This window comes from Morone saxatilis, unplaced genomic scaffold, assembly GCF_004916995.1.
Source record: "Morone saxatilis isolate NCDOM2014 unplaced genomic scaffold, NCSU_SB_2.0 Contig20, whole genome shotgun sequence".
Taxonomy (NCBI): Eukaryota; Metazoa; Chordata; class Actinopteri; family Moronidae; genus Morone; species Morone saxatilis.
Window position 1 is genome coordinate 9859164 of NW_023339763.1, and position 11064 is coordinate 9870227.

Here is an 11064-nt window from a genome sequence, read left to right on the forward strand (position 1 = left end):
GGGAGCCGGTGCGATCACATTATTCTGCTCCACTTCTATCTGTCCCCTCTGTATCTTTCTCTTTGACTCTCTATTTTTATATATTTTCCCCATCTCTGGAGATCTCTGGTTGTCTATCCCCGTTGCTACAGGTCTTTGCATCCCTCCCTTTGTATTCATAATATTCCCAGAATGTCGTAGTGAATTGCCTCGGTTGTCTTACAAGTGGAACAGCCGTACTAAATATGGCACTATCAACAAGCATGTTCGTATATTATATTGTGTGCCACTACAGCTATAAATACCCTACAACTTCATTATGAGTTTTTTTTTTTTTTACTTGAACCTCTGTACTTTCTACAATCAATTTTTTCAAGTTATAGTGCCTTAGTCATTTCTCATGGCAGTTGATGCAGCAACAATACATATTGAGGACACATTGCAAGAGATGCATATTCTGCAGGGATTTTAATGTAGGGTGCAACAGTAACATCTTTATTAAGGAAACTGATGTACAACGTGTTAATTTTTACCAATTAGCGTGCTCTCCATATGCAGCCATATCAGGGCAGACACAGCTTTTGCAAATGCAAATCACATGGAAGCTTTAATTATGAAGCAAATCCAGGACAAGCATTTTACTTGTCACTGTTAGTTAGTGGTGTTAGTTGTTGTTTGCTTTAACTTTGTGTGCACAATAGAGACTTTTATATTATATATAGTTATGTATAGTGTGTTGATCTGATTGGTTTGAGTTTGCTCAGACGGGGATAGAGGGTTTATCCAATTAGTAATTTTTGAAAGTACCTGTCCTTTTCCAAACAGATTCCAACAATGACTTCCCAAATGGTTCTGTGTAACAAACCACTGGCACAGTCAGGTTTGTACAAAGAAGAAATCCACTGAGAGATCCACTGGATTTATCATATCTTAAACTTACTCACATGTGCAGGTCTGTCTTGCTGTCTGCTGAAAATGAGGGTGTTTCATTTTATGCCATGCCCTACTGTACTGTATCTGTGCCTTAGATGGTGGTTCCCAACCTCCTCAAGGGACCCCTTTTATCATTTGGTGAACTGAATACCATTGCTAAAATGACATATTTATGGATTTTTAATATTATATTCAAAACTGTGCAGTTAACATAGTGAACTAAGTAATTTTGTGCAAAAGTGATTTGGATGAATTTTGAGCAGATTACTTACAATTCTCTGTCTGTTTTATGGTTTACCATTTATCATTTTTAACAATCACATGCTTATTTCTTTTCACAAATTCTGTGTTTTCTTCTCCCTGATGCGTGGCCATTGTTCTATTAGACAAATTATGTTATAATTTACTTTACATTTCTTCAGAGAGGTGCAAATGCTGGGATACAGGCCTACTATGTATATATTTTTTAGAATAAGAATAGTTTTCTAGAATTCAAGAATTCAATTAAAGAATGCCTTGCAACCCCCTGTGAAGCTTTGGCAAGCCTTAGTGGGGGTCCCGACCCCCAGGTTGGGAGCCGCTGCCTCAGATCAAATAGAGGACACAGAGATGTTCAAATGTTCATCTTATCTTGTCATATTTATACTTTACTGCTCTAAAGCAACACTGGTCTGCCTTTTCAGTTTAAGATTGTTATGCTCCAACCATTTTGCTACCATTTGCCTTAATTTCCAAAAGTATATTTACCACAAATACAACTTTTGTGAAGGTATGCTTTCAATTGCTCAATTTGGCATAATTGATGAATTGATCCAAAGTTGATCAAAAGCCACAATCTAATTGATACAAGCTGATATTTCACCACAATCTCAATTCTTCTATTAGTTAGAATTATATTTGTTTATTTATTGTTTTTCAAGTGGAAGGCAAAGTAAAAATAGAAATAAATAGAATAGAAAGGGGTGGACAAAAGCAATGTCTTTTGTTTCTGCAAATGTTTTTATACTATCATAGAAAAAATTAATTTAAATGTTTTTATTGGAATAATTATGTCAGTGAACCATACGTTTGTATGTGTGTGTAGACTTTATATGAGTGGCAGCAAGTTAGTTGGAAGCACCCAGGAACAGGACGCTGACCAGACAATGATCTAAACAGAACAGTTTGGTTTGGTTGGATCATCACCATCATATTTGCATTTAACAGCTGATATTACATGTAAATTAGTTTTGGGCCATCCCAGACTCAGTGCAGTTGCTCATTGTTTGTATTCAATTCAAAGGGGAGAGTTTCATTCTCATGTGCAAATTGAAAGAGCTCCAATCATCAGTTAGATCACATTATGTGCAATACTGAAAAATAAAATGTTTTTCTTTTTTCAGACCTCATACAACTCAACCCCTTAATCCATTCTCTTTCCACCTGACTGCCTATTTTCCTTCCCCCCTTTTGACCTCTTTCCATGTCCATTCACCTTCCACCCACTGTGTTTTTTTGTATATCTAGACTTGATCCAACTATTATCTGTCCTCTATCATTCATCCCTTGTCTCATTCATATTTCTCTGTATTCTCAGTCTTACACTCTCTCATATTTCTTTGACCTTCTGTGCCTCCATGCCCGCCTGCTCTTTGGCTTCCGGCTTATCCTGCATGCTGAGTGGGCAAGAGATTGGGTGGCTGAAGGAGAAATGCACATATGCGTCATCTGGTGAACTTTGTCTCTTTCCATCACCTCCACACTAATGTTGTTCATCCACTTCAGCAGGTAGAATAAAAATGTCCGACTGTTATAGCTTACTGACTTTTCATACAACATACAACTAATTTAAATTATATTAAGGATTAGATAGCTGAGTTCTTTTTTGCCTTTATTTGACAGGACATCTTGAGATAGACAGAAAGAGGGACAGAGAAAGGGGATGACACACAGCTAAATACCACAGGTCGAACCCATGGCTGCTGCAGTAAGGACTCAGCTTTGACATATGGGGCACCAGCTCTACTAGGTGAGCTATAGGGCACCCCTACCAAAGGTATCATTAAAGATGGGTTACGGTAAGAAAACTGGACACAGGAAATTTTGATCGCTGTGTGATTAATTACAAATGTCATGCAAAACCAACTAACCAGTATCCCAACAAAACAAAAAAAAAGTGTTTTATTCATTAAATACATGTACTAAACAGGCAAATAAACTTTGCTTCTGACAGTGTGGAGACAGTTTAGTAAAGCAAGATGATTGGCAGGAAGGGTGGTGTAATTGAGTTTGAATGGCAGGTTACTGCATGGGGGTTACAGGAACGAAACAAAACTGTGAACACAGTGACACGATTTCAACACGAACACATTCACACATGTACACCCTGTTTACTTCCAACATCTGTTTTTTTTTTCCCATGGAGACAATTTCTCTTCTACTTTCTCTACTGATACTTATTCACTTGTAGATTTTTAGAGGTCATTCAGTGGTTAAGACTCTACAGACTTTTGACAAATTAGAAGGACAGCTAGAGCCAGGAAGGTGTTAGTTGCATCCTTTACCTATCAGTGGTTACAAAATAAACACAGTTCAGTTAAATTATCAACTAGTGCTAAGGTGTGATGGATAAAATACAAGTTTTCACGCTGGGTTCCAGGGATTTAGGCTTTCCAAAAGTCCCCAAAGTGGCTGATACAGAACAAGCAACGTGTCGACTCACCATAGAATTCCAATAACACTACTTCTTGGCCATCACAAAAGTGAAATGCTTTCAAATAAGCTTTCAAAATAGCTTGAACAGTGAACATATGCAGCTTTTATTCTTCGGTCAAATGTGTCACAAGCTAAAAAAAAAACGTCATTGGCTTTAAAAATAACACCGTCACTTAGCATCAGCTTCAACCCAGCAACCTAGCGACCTTAAAGTAATATGTACATTATGAAAGACCCTCTGGGGAGTGAGGGAGCAGAGAAACTAAATTCTGCATGGTGTAGGAATAGGAGTGTTGTGCTCTGACATGAGTAACATGTTCCTTGAAAAGAGGAAAAAAAAAAATTTTTTTTAACAATTTAGGATTTTGTTCAGAATCTAAATCAGAACATAGAAACATTTCACACATACAAGGACCTCATTCACAGAGCAAAATATATTTATATATTTATTTATTTATTTTTTAAAATGATTTTCCACTCAACACTGCAAACCCACTGACTTGATGTGTGACCTCAGGTTATTCAGTTGATACCCAGACTATCGCATGGAACAAATAAGAACCAACAAAGTTAATAGGACTTGCTGTCATGGTAATGTTACGCCAAGGCTGTTGCAATAGACAAGAGCAGTCAGCACTGCCTTTTCCTTGATTTTTCCATCAATTGTGTTGAATGCAAAATTATTCCACACATTACTTCTCAGATTTGAGAAACCAAACACTGGCTCTAGATTGACACAACATTGACATATCATTAACTTTTATTATTATTTACTCGACCAATTATTACCAAGCAACATTAGCATTCATTTGGAGTCACTTTGGCTACCAAATTCTCCACTATGTTCACCAACTAGTTGCTAACTGTGTCTGTCTGCAGTTTGATGCTAAGCACTTAGTGTACAGTGGGTTTTTAGATCTTTTTGATTGATCTGGAGAGGGCCTTTGCTGTTGTTCGTCGCCAACGTTGTTACTATTTGCATGAGTCAAAAGGTTTCAGTTGGTGGCAATCTGCAATCTCACCAATGTCACTTTAAGTTACTATTGGCAACTTTACACCGATCAGCCATAACATTATGACATTATGACATTTTGCATTGAGCAAAGCAGTTAAAACCTCTCAAAAGCTAGTAGGTGGACCTTTTGAGTTGAGGCTATTTTGTCACACATACTGTGAATTTATAACTCTGATAGATTCGACTGAATTTTGAATGAAAAGTGACAACCGTTTGTACCAAATCTCTTTATGCATACATAGATAACAAATACAGTAGCCTATTTAAAGCACTAAGGAAAAAGTGGATCAATTAAGAGAGAAAAACATCAAATGCCATGGTAAAGATCAGCCATAACATTATGACCACCTGGGTGCCCTTACACTGTCCATTTTTCCTGCTTCTAACACATCAACTTTGAGGACAAAATGTTTACTTGCAGTCTAAAATATCAACTATCAAACCGCAGACAGACACAGTTAGCAACTAGTTGGTGAACATAGTGGAGAATTTGGTAGCCAAAGTGTCTCCAAACAAATGATAATGTTGCTCCGTGTTTGGTTTGTCTGTTCTGGGTTGTTGTAGAAACGGCCAATCTGCGGCATCTGTAGATATATATAAATGGCTCATTCTAAGGTAACAAAGTCTTACATTGAGGTTTTTTTCATTGTACATTAATGAAAACATAATTGTGCATATTATTTTCCATTTCTGCCAATAGATCCTCCTAAATGTTACACACTGGACCTTTAAGTGTCTTAAGGCAAACAGTGGCATGATGAGATCTTTCAAGACAATGCTGCCCAGTTTAGAAAAGGGATTCAGGGGATTAATAGAGTCAGTCAGATGTCCATTTATCAACAGAGTTTAATTAACTAGCATCTCTCTCAGATGGAGAGGTCAGACCCTATAGGCTATATAATACTGTGTTTATTTAGACTGTAGCTCTTGACAGGAGCCTCTGCCTGCAGTGTCCAAATGCTTCAAATGACCTTTCATGACCTATGCTGCTTTCTTTTAAAGGAGCAAGTGGCAGGCGTGACCATAATTATGATTGCTTTATTATGATTGCTGCTTAGGGGTCTTAAGGATGTGTCAGTGGTGTCACTGGTGACTGTTTTCAGGGCTTGGTCTCTATCATGTAGAGATGGACTAGTTAGCTGCAAGACCCTGGTAACAATGTTGCATTCACTCAGTGGAAAAGGTCAGTGCACTGGTTTTTTCCAGCAGGGTTGACCCCAGAGAAGCTCTTGTTAAGAATTGTGTGCAGTAGCTCTGCAACACAACTGATTGTGGGTTCTTCCTGCTCAGTGGGAAACCACATGTACAAGGTTCACTTTGTTGCCATAGATTTGTGTTATTTTTTACGATTTAGAAGAAAAAAACAATTCTGTAGATTGTTTTATTTTAAGTTTTTTTGTAGCGACTATTGCTTCAGAATGTATTTCTCTTGCATTTATTTCACAGACATGAATCTAATCTGCATTATGTTTTGTCTCAGCCAGTTGGATGTTATGATTGACAGGTGTCTGGCTATTGATGGCATGGATATCTCTGTTAACCTGTATTACTGAAAAATATGAAAATGGGATATGTTATGTTGACACTTTAATTATGCCATTCAGGCGCATGGGAGGGTATTGCTGAGGGTGGTTGGGATTTCATCATCATAACTTACATTCCTGCCAAAATAGTCATATAGATGAGAGCAGACACCTTTCAGGGACCTTTCTGTTCTGCTGCTCAGCTGTGGTTACCAGGTGAAGCAGATAATTTATCTTTCATTTACAGATGCTCTCTCACCTTGAGAATAAATTAATCGCACATTTTCACACGTGTGGTTCTTGTGGATATTATATTTTATCTCTTAATTGTCTACTTATAAAGCTTTTTTGTGAATATCGAGTCGTGTGTGTGCACAGGTGCTGGATGCTTATGGCAAAAATCACAACATGTCATTAAAACATGTCACTACAATCACAGTAAAACACTTAAGTAATTCACTTCCTTTCAAGGAAACAATAATTGACTGATCCCGATGGAACAACCCCCAAAAAGTGGAAACAAACATTCACCTTCTAATTTGTCCTGGTTTGAGAAATCTGTCTTTAAGTTGGCAGGTTCTCTGTCTGGGCTGCCTGCCAGAGTGAGAGCGGGTGACATCAGTCAATGTCAAGATTTAAATCACAGGAAAAGAACGGATGAAATAGCCTTGGTAAAGTCACAGAAAGTTGAAACAGCAGTAGGAAATCTCTGACAATTAATCTCTTGTCTTCTCACACCCAGTTGAATTTTTTAATCAATTTAAAATGTATAGTTTTAGAGCTGATTGACCTCTATCAGTCAGTCGTCAAAGTGATCCCTAAACATTCTGCGGCTTTTATATCCAAAGTCACGACTTACTAAATCTTGCCAGAAATACATGGATATATAATGTGCTGTTGTATATATTAAGTTCAGAAAATAAGTGATTGAAAATGTAATTTATATAGAACTGTAAGTGCTGAGAAACCCACATTATCCTATGTTTTTCATGTAGAAGTCAGACAGAATATGTAAATACCTTAACTTTAAACATTTAAGTATAGATGGACTCCTTACGATACAAAACTGAACTTTGGCTTTTCCATCTCTCACTGGTGGTCGTGATTCACTGTTAACTGGCAAAGATCACCATGGTAACATCTGCTGCATAGCGAACCTTATTTGGATCGATTTAAGTTTAGGCCACCAAGTTGTCCCTCAACATCAGTCAGATCTCTAGAAGAATTAAGTGGCAATTTCTATGATATCCTAGCGAGGACAAAAACATTGTATCCTAATAAAGTGACAAAAAGGGCCATACTAGGAATACTAACAGAATAACAAAAATATTTTTTTTGTCAGTTGACTATCAAGAGTTATCAGTATTTAATGCCAGTTACTAATGGTTTTTTATTACACTGAAGTTTTGCAGTACCAGGACAACCCTAACCTAAAACGATGCTCAAACAAACTGGAGATATAGTGAATCACTTTGTAAAACACTGAAAATGGATGTCCCAAGAATTGTACATGGTATGGCAGTGTTAACAAGCACAGGACTTCTGCATGTCACCGCCCTTAGGGCGACCCTAAAGACTTGTACAATTAACTTTAACTTTAACAATTAAATAACAATACAGTGGGGCTCACCTGGTAGGGGTGGCACCCCATGTATAGTTGCAGCGGCCCGGGGTTCGAATCTGACCTTTGCTGCATCCCCTCTCTCTCTTCCCCCTTTCCTGTCACTCTTCAGCTGTCAATATTGATTAAAAGGCCATAAAAGCCCCCGCAAAAAATATATAAATAAAATAATAATGCAGTAATCCATACACAATTCACAAAAAAGCAAATACATTTACAGTAGGTTGTGTTTACAGGGTGATTTTTTAAAATACTTTTCTACAATTTCTGCTGGATGTCTCCCTTTTATATTCTAGTTGTGTGCTTACAATCTAATCTCTTTACTCAACTGAATCATAATACTTTTTCCTGTGCAGTGACGTTCCTTCTCCCTTATGAATCAGTGCTTTCTTCTTATCTAATAATAGGTTGCTCTTGGTCTATTGATGTTGAACATTGCCTCTTTGTAAGAGACATAAAGTCTTCATTGTCAACATAAAATGGATAAACAGAGCAAGGTGTTGAGTGATCCTGTCTTAATTGGGTCAGGGGATAAATAATCCCAGTCCAAAAGCACCAGGTTATAGATAATCCTAGGTTAGCAACTCCAGGTAAAAACAAATCTGCGATTGCAGCAGCGACAGGTGCAAATGTAAGGTGTTATATTGGGTTAACAGAGCCTTGTGATTAATACTTCTAGGTTGATAAAGATGAATAATTCTGGGTTAACAGTGGCAGGTGATAAATAATAGTAAATAATCCTTGGTCAGGTGATAAATAATTCTGAGTTACAAAAACATGGTGATGCATAATCTTGTGTTAACAGAGCCAAGTGATGCATAATCCTGGGTTAGGGTTACAGGCCCAAAATAAAACACCATCCTGAGGATGTTGGATGCTGGTACAGGAGTCAGGCCCCTGATTGTGCTATACTCCATGTTTCTTTCTCTCTCTTAATGGGCTTCTTGTTCTTAGGCCAGCCAATTTGTTAGATATATTAATATTTTATGCTCAAGGTGACACAATCATTGTGCTTGGACAGACTTTGTAAGGACATGCTGCAGTGCTTAAGCGTGTGTGTGTGTGTGTGTGTGTGTGTGTGTGTGTATGTGTGTGTGCATTTACATCAGTGTGTTCAGCATCCCATTGTTGGATTTGTAGCACTTGTTGCAATGTTTTTTCTCATTTTAGCTGTTACCTTCTCCATGCTCAGCTCAGTGTGAAATGATCTACAGAACCGCTGTTATTCAATCATCACATTTATTTTTGCACTGACCTTTCCAAAGGTGAGTTGGGTTTTATTATGCTGGCACTCCCTCCTACCTAGAGTGCTCCCTAGATGCTGCACATTATTGGTCATTAAATGCATTCACATATTTGTACCATTTACCTTATGTTTCCTAAAGAAATCCAGGTAAAAGAGGTTATGTATAACTGCATTTGTTTATTGTATTGTATGTGTGTCACTATGTGTGTGTTTGATTTCCTGTCTTCACATATGCAGACCTGTCATTTGATAGCAGTGTTTAGTATAGTGTTGTGGATGAGGGCTCACTTTTCAGCTGACGTGGCGTAACGTTGTGTTCTTCCTTTTTTGCTACTTTGTCCTTGTCTCTGAAAAAAGCATTATCATGATCCACTCCATCTCCCCGCATCATTTCCCTCCATGGGCACCTGTTTGGCTGTCAGTACTCCCTGTTGGATAGAGGGACCGGTCCACTTGTCCAGAGGTCACACTTACAATCGCATCCCAAGCCACATCACAGTGTTTGTTGAACAGCCTAGCTGAAGCCCCAGTTTTGCAATGCTTGCTTGGTTACATGTGTGTAGTAACAGTGTTGTGCTGTGTACACAGATCTTTGGCATGAATAAACCAAACTGCACACAATGTTCGTCTCAAGCTGAGGTGGCCCATACATAATAGAATAGTGCTCTGTGCAGTGTTTTCTTGTTGACAATCCAAATTTACCAATAACCTTCTTATGTGAGTCTGCGTTTTCACAGATGGTGAAGATGGAAAGTGAAAAGAATTAAGATATATACCTGACACAGAATAGAAAAGTAAGCCAGCGGCATCTTCACCAGGTTTCTGATAATTGGACTGTGAGCTTACCTGTGTTGGTATAATTGGGTTATGATGCTTAAATATGCCAACCTAACACCAGTTTACTCTAGTAATCAGGTTTACAATGCAGTTATGTTAGTTGCCCTGAATGAAAACATCTATTAAATATTATGGTTTTCTATGTTAAACCCTGGCGGAGTTGCAATGAGGTTTGCCAGATAATCAATGCAGGAAGCCAGTGTATTGTAGCTAGTGTGTCCTTGAGGATCTCCAAAGTTCCCCTGAGCTATCTTATCTTACATGCAAAATACAGTATGTCTCTCACAGCAGGATACACATTAAGATTGTTCATTACATTCTGTATAATATGAATTGTGCACCTTATTAAGTGATTAAGTATGGAATAATTGTATTTTAACATCCCAAACCTTAATATTCACTTTCAATCAATTTCTCACTGAATTTCTCTCTGTGGCTGTTTTTTTATCAATGCTCCCCTCCACATGGAGGTTTCCCCTGCAGCACCACTTGACATAAAGCAAGGAAACTTAGTGTAAGGAGATGCATAGCAACCCAAAGCTCAAAAGCTGTGTCCTATAGTGTAAGGACATAACTGTTTTGCTCTTTTAAGTATAAACATTTAATCATCATATGCCTGGATTAGGTGGCTGAGACAGATAAAAGACAGGAGGCTGTAATATTGCAGTAAATAAGAGAAGACGTTTCTGCGGAAATAGTTAGCCATCTGAAGAACCCTCTGGCCATGGAATACAGACATACTGCCTGGTGAAAGTACACCCTCCAAGCTTAGGCCAATCTGTCACCTTGCACATTGTGCCTCCTGTTTTGGCTCGCTATCTGTCTTTCTCTCGATCTCTCTCTTTTGCCCACTTACTTCTCCATCCTGCCCACTACTGTACAGTCTGCAGGGTCTATTTCTGTTCAGTTCACTGAGATCCAAACAGTTTGGAGAGGCTCTATCTGTGCCCTCCAGTTGTCTGCATTGTGGGAATCCAGCAGACAATCTGCCCCATAGTCTGCTGCAGGCTTTCCCAGAGTTTTTTTGCGGCTTATTTCTGCTTTATAAAGCATGTTTGTATCTGTCTTCATCAATCTGTCTCTCCACTATGGTCTGTCTCCTTCTCTCTCTCATATGTGCAAGGTGTATATTCTTATGTCTGTTTAATACTGCTGTGTACACAAATATATATATATATATATATATATATATATATATATATGCAGTGCCTTGCAA